This window comes from Myotis daubentonii, chromosome 2 (genome assembly GCF_963259705.1).
Source record: "Myotis daubentonii chromosome 2, mMyoDau2.1, whole genome shotgun sequence".
In the NCBI taxonomy this organism is placed as follows: domain Eukaryota; kingdom Metazoa; phylum Chordata; class Mammalia; order Chiroptera; family Vespertilionidae; genus Myotis; species Myotis daubentonii.
Window position 1 is genome coordinate 23,811,960 of NC_081841.1, and position 19,035 is coordinate 23,830,994.

At 40.8% G+C, this 19,035-nt stretch overlaps 1 long non-coding RNA gene across 1 annotated transcript; it reads left to right on the top strand.

Annotated features, from left to right (window-relative positions):
* Positions 1–8,307: 8,307 nt before the first annotated feature.
* Positions 8,308–16,308, top strand: LOC132226028 (uncharacterized). The gene is made up of 3 exons (XR_009451001.1): positions 8,308–8,415; positions 13,817–13,924; positions 14,811–16,308. It is a non-coding gene; the product is annotated as an uncharacterized LOC132226028 (long non-coding RNA).
* Positions 16,309–19,035: the final 2,727 nt, after the last annotated feature.

Consider the following 19,035-nt stretch of genomic DNA (forward strand, 5'->3'; position numbering starts at 1 on the left):
GGACCAACAAACATTGAGAGCACAGCTGAGTTGCCAGAAAGCATAGCGGTGAGAGGTAAGACCTATTTGAGTAAATAGACCCACTGGCTCCAGAAATAATTAATAAGAATGTGTGTGTGTGTGTGTGTGTGTGTGTGTTGGGGGCGTTGAAGCGGGGGAGGGTAGGCGGGAGGAGGGGGAGATGTTGGAGCATAAAAATTAGAGATTATTTTATTGTTTTTAAATATGTTTTTATTAATTTTTAGAGAGAGAGGAAGGAAGAGGGATAGATAGATAGAAACATCGATGAGAGAGGAACATCATTGATCAGCTGCTTCCTGCACGCCCCCTACTGGGGATCGAGCTCGCAACCCCAGCATATGCCCTGACTGGGAATCAAACCAACAACCTTTTGGTTTCTGGGTCGATGCTCAACAGCTGAGCCACCCCAGCCCGGCTAGCGATGACTTTTAAAAATAAAAGATAAAAAAAATGTCAAGAAACGAAGTAAGGAGGATAAACTAATGTTCTTTAGTTATGGGAAACGATCGCTTTTTTATGATTTTTGCATCTACCCCAGAGTTTTCATAGCCTTTTCTGGATTTTTCTTATTTTTATATTATTAAATCTCATTTTCTTATTCCCTCCCTCCTTTTTTTAAATCATTTTATCCTTTTGTTACAATTGATGGGTGATTTTCTTAAACTCTCTTATAATTTTTCTATCAATAAAATGTTTTTGGTATCATTTTATTTAAACTAATTCTTATTTTCCAAAGGCTTCTTTTTATAACACTCTATTTTGTGTGTAAATGAAAAATCTTACTTTTCTGATTATTTTTAAAAATTTTATTTTCAGGTCAACCTTATTGAAGTGTAATTTAAATACAAAGTAATATTCTCACTTTAAATGCATTGTACTTAACAAGCATATACCTATATACCACCACCCAAAAGACTCCTTGTGTACCAGGCTGGTGTGGCTCAGTGGTTGAGTGTCCACCTATGTACCAGAAGGTTATGGTTTGATTCCCAGTCAGGGAACATTCCTGGGTTGTGGGCTCTATCTCTAGTAGGAGGTATCCAGGAGCAGCTGATGGATGTCTCTCCCTCATCAATGTTTCTATCCCTCTGTCCCTCTCTCTTCCTCTCTGAAATCAATAAAAAATACATTTTTTAAAAAGACACCTTGTGTACCTTCCAAGTTATCCTAATCACTGACCTACTTCCTATCATCCTGAACTATCATGCCTGGTCTAGAATTTTATATAAATGGTTTCAAATAACATATACTCTTCAGTATTGTCTTCTTTCATAAGCATAATGCTTTTGAGATTCATCCTTGTTGTGTAAATCAGTAGTTAATTTCTTTTCATTGCCGAGTAGTAGTCCATCTCATAGATATACCGCAATATTTATCTATTAGTTGCTTCCAATTTGGGTCTAGTATGACTAAAGCTTCTTTGATGTGCAAGTCTTTGTGTAGACATTTTAAAGAAATTCCATTAGGTAAATACCAACCCAGGAGTAGAATTCTAGATTGGGTTGGGGGTATGTTTAACTTTATAAGACACCTTTAAGAGGGTGATACCAAATCAAATTTGTGGGACCCCAGTGTATATGAGATGGGTTTGCTAAATTGTAGCCTTCACTGAAGAACTCGTTGTCAGTGTTTGTAGTTTACCACCCCTCCTCCCCTCTTGGCCAGTTAATGGCTCTGGAGATGAATCCTCCAATTCATTGCTACAGACAGTGTTTTATGAGCATGAATAAGAGAAGGTAACTCAAAAGGACTTGTATGCATGCATCTGGGCATGGCCAATGGACACAGACACTAGTGGGGTGAGGGCATGTGCTAGGGGATGGGAGTAGCCTGAGAGGGGTCAATGGGGGAAAAGGGAGACATGTAATACTATATGTAATTCTTTAAACAATAAAGAAAAAAAGAGAGAAGGTAACTCAGTTGTATGAAATGGGGGAGAAAATACAGGGTGAGGGGAGTCTACTTGTATCTTACATAGATTTTTAGGTACATTTTCAGTTTTCAGGTCACTCATATTTCTACATGGAAAGTAGCAGGTAACACCAATTCATGAAGCTTTGGGGGATTCTTAAGTGAGCATCAGGTTGCTTCTTTTGTTTCCTCAGTGCTGAATGTGATGAACAGTTTCTAAGGGCCCACAAAGTTACTAGCAGCTTTTGTGTCTGCTTTCTAAAATCCATGTCGTTTTCCTGAATCCAGGCCTCCCCGGAGGACATTCTGTTCCATTGAAAGTGTGGGGCCTTGTTGCTTTCATTTTGCTAATGCTGAACCTGGTAGTGCTGGCTGGACTGGGAACCCTGATCGTAATGAGTAAGTTTCCACTTTTCTCGGAGGCTATCCCTTGGTTTGATCAGGAACATTACATTACTCTGATACATTATATAAACTTGAAAAATGAAAGATTTTAATAATTTGAAAGACTGCCAGGTAAACTAATATCAGTCTATCAAGAAAAGCCGGATTATGTTGTAATGATACACAAAATAGATAAATTACCAAGCTTTCTGAATCTTCTGGAAGATCTTAGAGGCATGACCCCTGTCTTTCTAATTTTTTTCTTCAATTCAGAGACTGGGGTTTAAATTATGGTTATATCTATTAAAGAACCTGAAATACATAATACATAGGTTCGGCAATATATTATAATATCTCCTAATCTAAAAAGTGTGGTTTGCATTTTTATAAACTAAATACTGAATTACACTCTTTTATTTTGAAATCTCTGCTTCAAATGGATCTTTTTGTTTTGCATTTAAATTTATTTGGGCATTTCCTTTAATAAGGAACTAGTTCTGCATTGAGTAACAGGTCACTTTTATCTCAATTAATTTTAATATTAAAAGTATGAAAGGTTGATGTTCTACATGTATGTAGCTATTATTCTATTTTTTCCATTAAATTGTTAAATAACTATTCTGATATTAATATAATGTATTGGAAGGCTTTGTGAGAAAATCTAATTAACCTCTTGCTGTGAATTATAGATTACCATGAACTCTTCTCCAGCAACAGAACAGCTTATGACAGGCAACAAAACATAATAGAACAGCTGGAGAGAAATATAATATTATACAGGGATATGTATAAAAATATCTCAAATGAGCAAGTTGCTTTCAAAAATATGTTTGAAAATACATTAAAATCGTGGAAAAAATTTACCTCAAAATACGATGAAGGTATAAAGAAGAAGGAAAATGGTGAGTGAAATCATTTATCTGTTTCATAGTCTCATCAATAACAGAGTTGTCTAATTTTCCCCAGCCTTTTCACTGTGTTCAAAATCTTTAAATATTTTTGAAATTAAAAAATCATGGAAATCTGATAACCATTTATAAATTCTTCTATAAAAAAACACTTTCTGTCTTTCTTCATTTAGTTTCTTTATATGCTGTTTAACTATTATTTTTTATCAAACTAATTTCTATATATCATCTATCTATCTATCTATCTATCTATCTATCTATCTATCTATCTATCTATCTATCAATCATCTATCTCTCTTGGGTTAGATTTAGTTTTCTTGAATCCCTTCTTTCTTCTTTTTCCTTTTTTTACACTCCGATTTATTTATGCTCCCATTTTAATGGACTTTACCTGGATATATAGGAAATAAATCTTCTGCATATTTGCATGTCTGAGAAGGTCCTCATATGGCTTCTTATAAATTTAAAGGTTAAAAGGAGTTTCTTCAAGAATATTGAAAATGTTGCTTCATTGTTTCTAGCAAGCAATGTTGTTAATACGAAGTCTGTTCCCAGTGTGATTTTCATTCTATAAAAATGACCTGATTTTAGCTTTTAAAATGTTTTCTTCGTTTTGGGGAGCTGAAGTTTTAAGATATTTTGGGTATGAGTGTTTTCTAATCATTTATTGGTGTGTACTCTGTGGGTCTTCTCAATATGAAAGTTTATGTCTTTCAAATTTAGGGAAAATATGTGCTATTACTAGTAAGTTCATACTTTCTACCCCATTTCCTCTGTTCTTTTCATGACTTCTTTGCTTCAAATGTTAAGATTTGCAGATTGTCTTCTCTTTCTTTTTCTGTATTATTTTTTTACTATGGGAGATTGTCTAAACTTTTTTTTCAATCTTTATATTGATTATTATTTTCACAATCATATTTTTAACCTGATAAAACCTTGCGTGATTCTTGAGAATTTTTTAATTGTTTTTTTAGCAGTCTGTTCTTACTTTTAAAGTCATCTCAGTATATTACTCAGAGGAGTATTTTAAAATATGACTCTTGTCTTTCCTAAAAAAAATTTTTTGGGTGGTAGACAGGTTATTTGCTTTTGTCTTTTCCTTTTTTTTTTAATCATGGTAATTCTCTCTCATGTTCTGGTGCTGTAATATACCTTATAATTCTTGCTTCTCTCTTCATATGTAAGAAAGGGATCCTGGTTTGTGTTGACTATACCGCTGTTAAAAGAGGGCAGGTTTCTGTTAGATCTCTCTGGCGATGAAAAATCTACCTGGATATTTTAAGGGTGGAAGACCAGACTGGAATGTATGAACAGACAACTTTCCTTTTTTTTCAGATGAAGCTGGATATAAACTGTGGCACTAACAGTCATAGCAGAAACCTAGGCTTTGCTAGATAGAGTATCCAATTTCTTCATAGAGGAACCATGCACTTCCCTCTGCTAAAAGCCCTTTGCCTTCTCACTGATTTATCTCCTTTTCATTCTTCAGTCCTTCCTTTCTTACCTTCTTTTATTTAAAAAAATTGCCTACCACTTGGGTGAAGACTCTAAGAATATAAAGTTTTCTGTATAACAGTTTAGTAATTCTTTGCCTTGAGTAACTAATGATATGATAGAAAAAACAGATGAGTAAAGAGATAATTGCAATCCAGTGTAATAAGTGCATGTAAACATAAATATATAATGCAAGAAATAATATAGTTGGAGGGAATAGTCCAGACTGGGTTAGGGTACAACATTCAGTGCTGGAAGGGAAGGCATATTGAAATAAAAGTGATGAGCAATATAGCATGACAGTCTCAGGAGAAGTTCAAGGTATTCAAAATAAGATTAATAAGAAATAAAACTCGACTGTCATTAGAGTTCCTGTAGATAATGGAGAGGGTTGGGATTTTAACCTGGAAACAATAGAAAAACATTGTATAATTTAACGCATGGTCTTATAGAAACACTAGAGGCCCAATGCACAAATTTGTGCATAGGTGGGTCCAGCTGGCCCAGCACCAATCAGGGCTGATTGGGGCGGGGCCTGTCGGGAGGAGAAGACAGTGGGAGGTTGGCCGGCCCACCCCGTTTGGGGTGCGATCAGGGCCGGGCCGGCTGAGGGACTGGGCCTTGGGAGATTGGCCAGCAGGCCCCTCCCCCTATTGGGGTGGAGGGGCGAATGGGGGCGGGGCCAGCCATGGGGAGAGGCTGTGGGTGGTTGGTCAGCCAGCCCCACCCCTGATTGGTGTGTGGGGGGGCTGATCAGGGGCAGAGCTGGTTGGGCGGAGGTGCCACAGGTAGATCGGGGTGGTGGGGGCTGATCATGGATGGGCCAGTTTTGGGGAGTGGCTGTGGACAGTGGGCCAGGCAGCCCTGCCCCAGAATGTGGTGGGGGAGGCTGATAGGGGGCCAGCAGCCTGGGGAAGGGACTATGGGTGGTTGGCTGGCCAACCCTGCCCCTGATGGAGGGGGCATTAGGAGGCGGAACTGGCTTGGGGAAGAGGCTGTGGGTCGATTGGGATAGGAGGGCCAATCAGGGGTGGGGCCAGGTCAGGGGAGGGGCTGCAGGAGGTTTGCTGGCTGGCCCCACCCCTTGTTGGGGTAGTGGGGGGCAATCGGGGTGGGGCCAGCTGAGGGGTGGGGCTGCGGGCCAATCGAGGTGGGGGGGTGCACCAGGGATGCAGCCAGCCAGGGCGGAGGGGCTGCAGGAGGTTGGCTGGAGTAGGGGGAGGGGGTGGTCAGGGGCGGGGCTGGACGAGGAGGGGCTGCAGGCCGCTTGGGGTGGGGCAGGCTGATCAGAGGTGGGGCCAGCTGCGGGACGGGACCACAGGAGGTTGGCCAGCTGGCTCCATCCCCTGATCGGGCTGGTTTGCTAGCCACAGTGGGCGTCATAGCGACTGGTTGTTCAGTTCATTACAGTGTTCCAGTCACTGGCTTTTTATATATATACTAGAGGCCCGGTGCACAAAAATTTGTGCACTCGGGGGGCAGGGAGGTCCCTCAGCCCGGCCTGTGCCCTCTCGCAGTCTGGGACCCCTCGGGAGATAACGACCTGCTGGCTTAGGCCAGCTCCTGGGTGGCAGAGGGCAGGCCCTATCCCTAGGTGCAGCCCCTGGTCAGGCTCAGAGCAGGGCTGATTGGGGAGTTGGGGCGCCACCCCCTGTCATGCACAGAGCAGGGCGGATCGGGAGGTTGTGATACCACCCTCAGTCACTCTCAGGGTAGGGCCGATTGGGGGGTTGGGGCGTCGCCCCCTGTCACACTCAAGGCAGGGTCAATGGGGAGGTTGTGGCGCCACCCCCTTTCATGCACAGAGCAGGGCCAATCAGGGGGGTTGGGGCTCCGTATCCTGTCATGCACAGAGCAGGGCCCGTCAGGGGGTTGGGGAGCTCCCCCTTGTCACGCTTAGAGCAGGACCGATCAGGGGGTTGAGGAGCTCCCCCCTGTCCCTCACAGAGTAGGGCCGATAGGGGAGTTGGGGCACTGCCCCCTGTCACACACAGAGCAGGGCGGAGCAGGGTGTTGGGGCACCGCACCCTGTCACACTCAGGGCAGGGCTGATGGGTAGGTTATGGCTCTACCCCATTTCACACACAGAACAGGGCCTGTGGGGGGTGGTTGGGGCGCCGCCCTCTATCACCCACAGAGCAGGGTGGATCAGGGGGTTGGGGATCTCATTTGTTGTGCGGCTCCTCTTTCAGATACTGAACCCTACTCCACGCGAGTTGTGGAAGGAAACACTCAACAGGGAGCCACCACTGTCACACTCAGGGCAGGGCCGATGGGGTGGTTATGGCTCTACCCTGTCACACACAGAGCAGGGCCCATGGGGCGGGAGGGTTGGGGTGCTGCATCCTGTCACACACAGAGCTGCAGGGTGATCAGGGGGTTGGGGAGCTCCCCCCTATCAGGCACAGAGCAGGGCTGATCAGGGGGTTAGGGTGCTTTCCCCTGTCACAAACAGAGCAGGGCGGATAGGGAGGTTGTGGCCCTGCCCCCTGTCACACTGATCCCGGTGCCAGGAGGTCTCGCAGCTCCGCTGATCCCATTGCTGGGAGGCATATTACCCTTTTACTATATAGGATAGAGGCCTGTGCATGGGTGGGAGCCGGCTGGTTTGCCCTGAAGGGTGTCCTGGATCAGGGTGGGGGTCCCCACTGGGGTGCCTGGCCAGCCTGGATGAGGGGATGATGGCTGTTTGCAGATGGTCACACACCCTTCAGGGTGGGGGTCCCCACTGGGGTGCCTGGCCAGTCTGGGTGAGGGGCTGAGGGCTGTTTTCAGGCTGGTGGGTGACTGAAGCTCCCAACCGCTCCTTTTTCTCTTTTTTATTCTGGGCCAGCTTTAGCTCTGAGGCTTGGATCCAGCTCTTAGGCCTCGGCTGCTGAAAGCAGGTATCTGGTTTGTTTGGATTCTACAATTGAAACACTGTTTCAACTCCAGCTCTGAGATCCCAGCTGGCTGAAACCAGGTTTCTGGAGTTTTGTTTAGCTTCTATATTTGTAACAATGTTTTAAACTGCAAGTTCAGAGGCCGGCAGCGGCAGGCAGGGAATGTTGCAGTCCTCTGCCACTGAAGCATGCAAGCCTCATGTTTGCTTCAAGCTGCCTGGCTGCCGGCCGCCATCTTAGCTGGCAGTTAATTTGCATATTGCCCTGATTAGCCAATGGGAAGGTTAGCGGAGTGACACCAATTTGCATGTTTCTCTTTTATTAGTGTAGATCAGGTAAATCCCTGAAAACAGTGAGGTGATGAGGCTTCTGTAGAAAATTTAACAAAATAGAGATGGACTAGGTCCTGTTGAAGCAATTCAAACATACTGAAGTTTTCTCTGAGTGCTTCTTCATTTTTCTTCCTATGTATCTATGATTCTTTTTCTGTCTCAGATTGTTTCAGATTCAAATCCCACCTCATTTCAGACACATTCTCTTCTTTCATATTTTAAGCAGTCACCTCATTCAATATGTAACCTTTTAACCTTTCAATATATAGTGAAGATGTTGGAATTCCAATATGTATGCTTATTGATTGTATATCTGTGAATACATATTATGCATATGTGTGTGCCAGCCTCAAAGACTTTCTCATTTGATTTTCAGATCTCAGATCTTGCTCATGTTCAGAGTCATGCATATGGTACGGAGATAGTGGGAAGAATTTCTCCTCCCTGATATGTGACAATGAGAAAAATGGCAATAGAACTCAGGTCTGTGTTATGATTTATGGTATGTCTGTATACATTTCCTGGTATTGTTAAGGTACAGGTAAGAAGAATTTGAGTGGCAATATTAATCCTTGGCTATTCCTAATGAATGGCTTTTATGCCCTTTCTGTGTGTCCCTTCCCTCTGAGTTGAGTCATTGGAGAATTCCTATACCACAGGTTCAAATAGCAAGGACATATAATTATTAGACTTACCAGACCATGAAACACATCATAGCAGGTAAGTTATAGATATGTATTTCTTTGGTATTTCTTATTCCCTGTGATTATTGGTTCTAATAGAACCAGAGTATAATGACTTAGTTTCAGTTGTGAGGCATATTTTAATGGACTATTGATACAACTTAAATCATGGGATTCTCTTTCCTCCTTTGTGCTGTTGTACACTGATGAAAATTTATAGTCTTGACTAATCCATTTGGTATAATCATATAAATCATTTATCTTATTTTCACATGTTACAGCCCTACTTAGTGTTATTAAGGTTAAAATACAGATAAATCAATAAAGTTACTGCAATACTCATGATTATTTTGCTGTTATTTTATTAATATTTGAGTGTCAAAAAAATACCAAATTCCTAACTATGGAATGCTAGAACCCTTACTATCCCAGCACACTCACTCGTTTAATTTGCTGTAATATATAGCATGCTCCAGCCCAACAGATCTTGTTATCAGCATGAACTTGAATTTAATTCATGTCTCTGTGATTTTTGCCCTTTATGATTTTACTAGAGGCTCGTCACGCAAAATTTATGCATGGATATGGTCCCTAGGCCTGGCCTGTGATCAGCGCCATCTTCCCCAGCTTCCTGCAGCGGGCCCGGCCCCCCGCCCTCCGCCACCACCCACCCCCAGTTCCCTGTTTACAATTGAGCAATCGGAGCCTGATGGCTGGGGGATGGGCCCGAGAGGTCAGCCGTTCCTGCCAGCTTGCTGGCCCCGTCCCCACCGTGGGTTGCCCTCTGTGTGTGGGGCAACTAGTGGGGTGGGAACCTTGGCATGGTGCCAAACCCATCCCCTGCCACCCACTCCTGGTTCCCCATTTGCCATTGGGTGATTGAAGTCTGTTGGCTGGTGAAAGGGACCGAGAGGTGGTCAGTGCATCTCATAGTGACTGGTCGAGCAGTCATCTGGTTGTTCCACTGTTGGGGTCAATTTTCATATAACCCTTTTATTATATAGGATAGAAGCTCAGTTCAATCTGGGTGCGGGCTGGCCAGCCTGCCCTGATGGGGGCCCTAGATCAGAGTGGGGGTCCCCGCTCGGGAGCAGGGATGTCTGGGGCAAGGGGCTACGATGGGTTTGCAGGCCAGCCACATCCCCGATCAAGGTGAGGGTCCCCCCTGGGGCCAGCTGGGGCGAAAGGCCATGGGTGGTTTGCCGGCTGGTCCTGCCCCCAATCGGGGTGGAGGGTCCCCGCTGGAGGGCGAGGTGAGGGGCCGCAGTGGTTCTGGTCTCTGGTCATTCTGCTCATTCCGCCGTTTTGGTTGCTGGGCTTTTATTATATAGGATAGTATTACCTGAACCAGAGGCCCGGTGCACAAAGTTGGTGCACAGGTGAGGTCTCCAGGCCTGGCCAACAATCAGAGCCAATCTTAGCCAGGCCAATCAGGGACGGGCTGGAGAGGAGGTGATGGTTGCAGGGCCGGGTGTGGAAGGAATGGACATCAGCCATTGCCATCACCATTGTTGGCACCCTGCCATCATGTGGTTCCCCACCTCCCCCCCTCCTCCTTCCCTCACCACCACGCCACCACCGCAGCGAGCAGGAGGCGGGCTGATCAGGGCCTGCCAGCTTTGGGGAGGGACAGGGCACAGGAGGTTGGCCACCGGCCCCAAGGAGGGAGCCAGCCCTTGGACCCTCTGGGAAAGGGGCTGCATCTGCTGCCACCCACCCTTAGTTCCTTGTCCCAGCCTGGGGCCTGCTGGCTGGGGGTAGAAACCAAAAGAGGTTGGCCGGCTGGGGGGAGGGACCATGGGAGGTTGGCCAGCCAGGGGATGTTGGCTGTGGGAGAGCACTGACCACCAGGGGGAAGCTCCTGCATTGAGTGTGGTCAGTGAATGTCATAGCAACTGGTCGTTCCGTTCTGGTTGCTTAAGCTTTTGTATGTAGATAGATAGATAATTATTTTTGTTGTTGTTGTTAATCCTTACCCAAGGATATATTTTCCATTGATATCTTTTAAAAGAGAATGGAAGGAACAGAGAAAAAGGGAGGGAGGGAGAATGAAAGAAAGAGAAAGAGAAATGTTGATGTGAGAGAGAAACATTAGTTGGTCACCTCCTGCACATGCCCTGAACAGGGATGGGGCTCTAACTTGCAACCCAGTTACATGCTCTTGACCAGCAATCAAACCAGAGACCCTTTGGTGCATGGCTGACACACTAACCACTTAGCAACATTGGCCAGGGCATTGACTGAATCTTTATTTTGTCCCTTTTGAATTTGATTAACCCAACTCTATTTTCAAATTTTAACTTTGTTGCTTCCTTGGAAATTTACTTCCATCACAGCAGGTTCAATTAGTGGTCTTCTCTTTCATATTCCCACATCACTATTTTTTAGTCACTAGCTATAAATGTGTCTGTTTTGTTAGACTTTTAGCTCCATAAAGATAAAAAATGTCTTATTCATTTTGTATATCCATTTGAAACACTTTAAGCCTGGCTGAAGTACAAGGTTTCTTCAATAGCTTGATTTTAAAAAACTGTGTTTTTTTTTTCTATAAGATTGTACTTAGAATATCAAAGGGGAGTACACTTCATTGTTTTAACATATTATATTTAATAATTTACTTTATTAAAAAGAGAAACATCTCAATCAGAGAAAAATTAATAAATTGTCAATAAATTAAGAAAAATTAAGAGATAAAATTGTTTTTAGACTAAAATTAGATATGAGATATAAAGGAAAGGGAGCAGACTATGATAATTTTAAATTTTCTATCTTCTTTTTTGTTTGTTTTGTTAATCTTTACCTGAGGATATTTTTTCATTGATTTTTTAGAAAGGGTGAAAGGAATAAAGAGAAGGAGCAAAGGAGGGAGAGAGAGAGAGAAATAAATATCCATGTGAGAGAAATGCATTAATTGGTTGCCTCCTGCACGTGCCCACACCGGGGTGGGGATCAACCTGCAACCCAGATACCTGCCCTTGACTGCGAATCAAACCCATGACCCTTCGGAGCATAGGCCGACACTCTAACCACTAAACAGTACTGGCCAGGTCTTAAGTTTTTTTTAATCTCAAATTTATACATAAGAAAACAATGATCTGGTATATGTGTGGTATTTTTATGTTTGGAACTGATATCGAGTATAAACTTTAATATGTCAGATTTATGTGAGAATCACATGAATATAATTTAATTTTGCTTGGAAGTGAATGGGGGGTGACTGTAATGGAGAATTTTTTAAAAATTATCTACATTTACCAATGATTACCATGTTCTTTTCATTGGGAATGCCAGAGGAATAAAGTACTGATCCCCATTATCAAGGGGTATTTGAACCTGGTAAGGAACATTTTGTTTAATAAAAAAATCAGTAGACTGGGTGACAACATCCAAAATGAACTGAGAAAAGGAGAAGCCACAGGGTAGAATCCTATAGACCCATACCACATATGGGGCAGGAAAATAGGAAAACAGTATAAGCAGTTAAGAATAAATGATTAAAAAAATAGGGAGAAAAAAGAAGGCATGATCCAATGGGAGCTGATGATTAAAAAAGGGGGGGATAGTTTAAAGAATAATTTAATCAACGGTGGAAATACCTCAAAAAAAGTTAAATAGTACTCAAAGGATGGCAAATACTATATATTACATGCCTATAATGAGCCACAAAAACTAAAAAAGACCTTTCTAGCTAATGTTTTATTTGACCTTAAAACAGTCTACAGCCGTGGGCAAACTATGGCCCGCGGGCCAGATCCGGCCCATTTGAAATGAATAAAACTAAAAAAAAAAAAAAAAAAAAGACCGTACCCTTTTATGTAATGATGTTTACTTTGAATTTATATTAGTTCACACAAACACTCCATCCATGCTTTTGTTCCGGCCCTCCGGTCCAGTTTAAGAACCCATTGTGGCCCTCGAGTCAAAAAGTTTGCCCACCCCTGGTCTAAGATGTAAGTATTGTTATCCCTAAATTTCAGATCAGGAAACTAAAGTTCATAGAGAATAAGTAAATTTCTTAAGGTCACATGAATAATAAGCACCAGAATGCAGGTTCAAATCCTAGTCTACGTATTTTCTTTTACATATATTCATTCCAGAGAAGAAGGGAGAGGGAGAGAGAGATTGAAACATTAATGATGAGAGAAAATCATTTGTCTGCTATCTCCTAGATGCCCCCTACTGGGGATCAAACCTGCAAACTCAGCATGTGCCCTGACTGGGAATCAAACCTTGACCTCTTGGTTTATAGGTCAACTCTTAACCACTGAGCAACACAGGCTTCTAGTCTGCCTATTTTCAAAGCCTAAGGTATAGCTAAAAAATAAAGTCTTAGTTAACAATGAATAGATGTCTCTGGCAAGAGTATTACAAATGAAGTCATGCGGGTTAATTATTGGTAACATTTAATTATTTTTCAAATATTTCTTGTGCCTACTAAGGTCGGCAACATATACTAAATTCTGGGGATGTAATAATAATAAGCCCTTCCTTCATACATCTTACAGAAGCTTTGATCTAAGGTGAATAAAAACAAATCGAGAATAATGCAAATGGTTATTTTACTGTAATTATGATATTTCATATACAAAAAATGAGAAGTACAGTGCTCAAGGAGAATGTTAGAGATTGCTTAAAATCTAAATGAGGAAGAAGAAATAAAGCTTAAGCTCCAGATTTTCTCTTTAGAATCTTTGAGGGTAATGGAAGATGTTACCTTTTATATCTCTAAAAGAAAATTCATGACATCAGGAGAGTTTTAAAGATATTACTTACTTACTTCAGGATAGGGCCCAATGAAGAGGGAAAGATTAAAAGAGTAGGAGAGAGGGAGGTGGTAAGTTGGGAAAGAGTGGAAAGGCTAGCCTTGAATGAACGGGAACCCATTCCACAGTGGATGCTGAAAATAAAATTAGAACCGCTACAGATGTAGAGATGGTGGTATTTGGAGGACTAGGCCATAGCTCACCTGATACCTCTGTTTTTGCTTATTGTATGCTGAATGTTAAGAGTGATGGTGTTAAGTAGGAAACCTGAGAATAAAGACGGTTTTAACGTTTCACTGAGGAAAAGGGGGCAAGGAACCGAGAAGAAGTTAAATGATTGTTGAGTGGAATTTTGATGACATGAGTTTGGTTCTGTTGTACTTGAATTAGCTCCCAGTGAGACGAAGGAATAGTAACTGATGTTTCTTTTGTATATAGCTGTTCATTAGCTGTCTTCCATCACCTGTCTCCTGGATGCAACTGAATTGTACATTACCCAAGAAAAATAAGACGACAGAAAATGTTTCAAAATTTTGCATTTTACCTGTGAGTTAGTCTCTTCTATTTTGTCAATAATAAAGGAATGTCTGGTATGCTAATTTTGGATATATTTATCTGACAGTTATCCTCCATATATGATCGAAGATGAAAAAGAAAAGGCAAGAAATTATGAGAGCATGTGTCTGTACCCCAAGCAATCATTTTTTTTTAGCAAAATACCTATTCTAAATAAAAGGAGACCCTTGGCATTAAGAGCACAGAGGTTAGAAATTCAGAAGTTCTGCTACATTTCCTAACCCTTCCTTTCATAGTACTGTCCCTTGCTTTCAGAGGGCACTAAGAAATGGAAAGTATAAATGCAAAATCAAATTATAGTCAAGGGTATTACCCTGTGTGATGCACAATAATGTGTCCCTTTGTAGAAAGAAAATTCTGCTGTGTTACTACTTTGCATATTGTTTAAGTAAATAATATAAGCTTACATGCTTTATTAAAGGAAGATTATGCAACTATTTTTAAGAAACTTAGAGTGAAGGTAACCTTATGATTTATTGCCCAAACCAGAACACTTTTGAGTGTGAAAGGAGGCACTGTAGATAGTTACATCAAGACATTGGGCATAAAATCAGAGGTGTCCTGAACAAGCCAAAATTACTCATGACCTCTTGGGTGAAATTGGGAACAGAAGGCCAAGAGGTAACTTGAGGGTTTTAGACAGTTGATGGCTCTTGTGAATTCTCACAGCGGTATAAGGAATCACCCTAGCTATTGTCACTTTTTCTCTTTTAAATTAAATACAGTCATCTAATAAGAAAATAAATACAAAAATAAGTTTTGGATATAACAGATTTGCTTCATGAAGTAATTGTCCCTTTTTTAAGATAAAGGAAGTATACAATTCATTTTTATTCATTTATTTATTTTGTTTCAGGTTTGGCAGCCTTATAAATGTTTCAAGTGCTGAAACAGTGAAGTAGGCAATATTCAATGGAAATGAAATAATTGGAAAATCTGATGACTCCATCAGTTAATATCTGTGGAAACAAAGTAGATATGCCACATTTTTTATCCTAGGTAAATGCAAACTTATAGCTTATTATAACACCACAGGATATAAAAAAGCATTCTGCCAGTTGAAGCCATGCACAATCTCAGAATCAAAAGGAAAATTTTGATTGTGTTATCTCAAAAAATTAAAAACTATATTTCTGTTGATGATATATATATGTATATATACATATATATATACGTGTATATGGGAATAAAAAATAGGGAAATTAGTATTAGTCCATTATCATGTAAAATATTAGAAACATTGAGAGTTAAAGTGGTTTATTTCATTTTTTAAAAATTGCATGGACAACTTCTTCTGTACAACTTCTTCTGACTAAACAGCTTGAACATTTTTCCTATGCCTTAGCAAACTGTCATACTCCTTTCTAAGTTGGGACCAGCTTTTAACATTTTATTCTTTGTGCTCTCACAGATATGAAATATTTTCTACAGTTCCTTTCATGTGACTTTTTGGCTGGTATCACTTCTTCATCACAACTACTTTTCTTATTTATGCTAATAAATTTCTTTGATAAGTTTCTCTGAAATAATAGCAGTGTCAACATTTCTATGGTCAGCATTTGTACAGTGTGGTAAAATTTTGTATTGCTTGCTCTGGAGTTTGCAATGTGTATATATAAGGCTCTGAGCATCTATTCTGACTCCAAAAAAGCTAGTTTTTCTGCCTTCTGAAAACCGTTGTTATTCACCACCAAAATCTTTAGAAACTAAATACTCAGTAAACATTTCCTTTATTTTCTTGCTTTAATTGAAATCCATTTCTCCTTTTAGGTTCCCCGCAGATATCCCAAGTGTTGGAGGTGGCTTTGTTTACCACATTCCATGTACTAGTGAACCCGAAGGTTCTCTTTTTTCTGTTTTCAATTTCCAGATCATCTTTCCTCCCCCCCAACTCTAAAAATTTCTAATGCTGACTCTTGACATCAGACTAATACAACCATTACACAACACTGACTGTTTCAGGCATCTTCCAACTCGTGGTGACTTCCCTGATTCCTTAAAAATTTCAGCTCACTGTTAATCTCTCTAGCACTAACACTCTCCTAATATTTAGTGCTTTGTATACAGAGATTCTATGTCATAGACCATCCTTCCAACATTCTAGACACTTAATTACTTGACCTCCAGTAATCTTGTATTTTTTTCTCACTTATTCTAATAACCCCTTTGGTCATAATCTAAAATTTATTATTGTCAATATCTGGAACCCCTCCATAATCTTAATTTGAAGTGACCCAGGCTCTAAATTCAGCCTCCTACATTTCCAAATCATTTCCTAGATTATTCTGACTCCACAATATGTTTGCTTCACCAGATCGTATTATCTAATGGCCCTTTATCCTTTTGTCACTTGCCTCCCTCATATTCTTTTGTTTTTACATCTTTATTGTTCATATTATTACAGATGTCTCTTTTTCCCCCCCATAGCTCCCCTCCACCCCATTTCCACCCCACCCCATGCCCTCACCCCCCCGCCCCCGCCACTGTCCTCATCCATAGATATAAGATTTTTGTCCAATCTCTTCCTGCATCCCCCACACCCTCGTCCCCCCGAGAATTGTCAGTCTGCCCCCTTTCCATGCCCCTGATTCTGATACATTCACCAGTTTATTCTGTTCATCAAATTTTTTATTCATTTGATTTTTAGATTCACTTGTTGATAGATATGTATTAGTTGTCACTTTGTTGTTCATAATTTTTTATCTTTACCTTTTTCTTCTTCTTCCTCTTCTTAAAGGATACCTTTCAGCATTTCATATAATACTGGTTTGGTGGTGATGTACTCCTTTAGCTTTTTCTTGTCTGTGAAGCTCTTTATCTGACCTTCAATTCTGAATGATAGCTTTACTGGGTAGAGTAATCTTGGTTGTAGGTTCTTGCTATTCATCACTTTGAATATTTCTTGCCACTCCCTTCTGGCCTGCATAGTTTCTGTTGAGAAATCAGCTGACAGTCGTATGGGTACTCCCTTGTAGGTAACTAACTGTTGTTCTCTTGCTGCTTTTAAGATTCTCTCTTTGTCTTTTACCCTTGGCATTTTAATTATGATGTGTCTTGGTGTGGTCCTCTTTGAATTCCTCTTGTTTGGGGTTCTCTGCACTTCCTGGACTTGTAAGTCTATTTCTTTCACCAGGTAGGGGAAGTTTTCTGTCATTATTTCTTCAAATAGGTTTTCAATATCTTGCTCTCTCTCATCTTCTGGCACCCCTATAATTCTGATGTTGGTATGCTTGAAGTTGTCCCAGAGGCTCCTTACACTATCTTCATATTTTTGGATTCTTTTTTCTTTTTGTTCTTCCAGTTGGCTGTTTTTGCCTCCTCATATTCAAATCTTTTATTTGATTCTTAGGATCCTCTAGTATACTGTTGAATCTCTGTATATTATTCTTTATTTCAGTCATTGTATGCTTAATTTCCAACTGGTCCTTTTCCTTCTTTTTTTTTTTTTTGGTATTCTCACTAAGATCCTTGAAGTTCTCACTAAGTTCCTCAGAGGTTTTTAGAAGATTCTTGAGTAACTTTATAATTGTGGTTTTGAATTCTATATCCAGTAGTTTGCTTTTCTCCATTTCTTTCATTCGTGACATGTTTCTTTGTCTCTGCATTTTGGCTGTTTCCCTGCATCTCCACGTCTGCTGCCCCCTGTGCAGGAACAATGATCGCTGCGAGCACTTCTGAGAGAAAGCTGCCCTTGCGTTCTGGCCTGATGCCAGACAGTCCAGTTTCTCCCCGTATTGGTCTGGGTCACCAGAATCTCACCTGGAACTGGAGTTCAGAGCAATCAGGAGCTTGTATCTCCCTCAAGATTGAAAAAAACAACAACAGCAGCACACTTGGTTGCCAGACCATTCTGTTCGCGCCTCTGCACTCCCGCACCTCCTACCACTCTCAATGCGCTTTTTTCTTTCCTTCTAGTTGTAGAACTTCCACTAAGCCAGCTTTCCCACAGCTCTGGATGATAATTGTTTTGTCTTTTAGTTGTAGTTTTGATGTGGTTGTGAGAGGCAGCAAGTACAGGTGTTTACCGATGCCGACATCTTGGTTGTTCCCTCGTATTCTTACTCACTTTATTACTTAAATTAGTAAAAAGTTTATAATCATCCCCTTAAATATACTCTCAACTCTCTTGCTTCTATTTTTTTGCTTCCTTATACTGGAAAAACACCAACAAGAGATATGCTGAATCCTAGATTAGTTCACACACCTATTTAGTTGATAGTGACTAGACAAATCCATATCTTCTAACCTCAAGTAGGTCTTAACACTGCTAATCATAGTTTATTTACTCATCAGCTTGCCTTTCTAATTATTTCATATATTTTCCCTTCAAAATTTACTTATTCCTTATCCTCACTCGCACTTATAACCTTACTTCTTATATCACTAGAAAAAGTAGAAAAAAAATAACTTCACTAATTCCATAACTACCATAGCTATGAAAGTATATGCATCATTGTCCATATATTCTGCCCCCATTTATGTTACTATGGATAAGCTATCCATGATCCTAACAAACATTTCCACTTTTTCACTATATTCCATCCCCACCCTGCTTTACCTACTCAAGGCATCATTATAGCAGTTTTCTTTTCTCTCTCCTATATCATCAGATTTTCCTCTCTACTAAATCATTCCCCCATACATAAAACATGTGTTAGTACTTCTGTAGCTATTACATGATTTCTTTTCTGCTCTTTATAGGAAAATTCTAGAGTTGGAAATACATGTTGTTGCCTTTAATTCTCTCCCTGTCCTCTCCTGAGCTTACATTAACCAAGCAACACCAAGATTTTTTTTCAACATCTCTGACAACAACAACATGAATGAGACTAACACTGGCACCAAGGAGATCTATTAAAAGGCTGTTGGGCTGTGTCAAAAAATATGGAGTAAATACAGTGACTCAAATACAACTCTAATTTATGGTGCCTATGAGTGAATGATACAGAACTTCTAAAGTTACTATTAGGAAAGACAAATATGACCTAGTAAACTTCTTGCTTAGAAATCTCTTTTGTCTCTCAATTACTTAAAGAATTTAGCCCAATCTGTTTGCCATAGCAAAAAAGTGCCTTCACTAT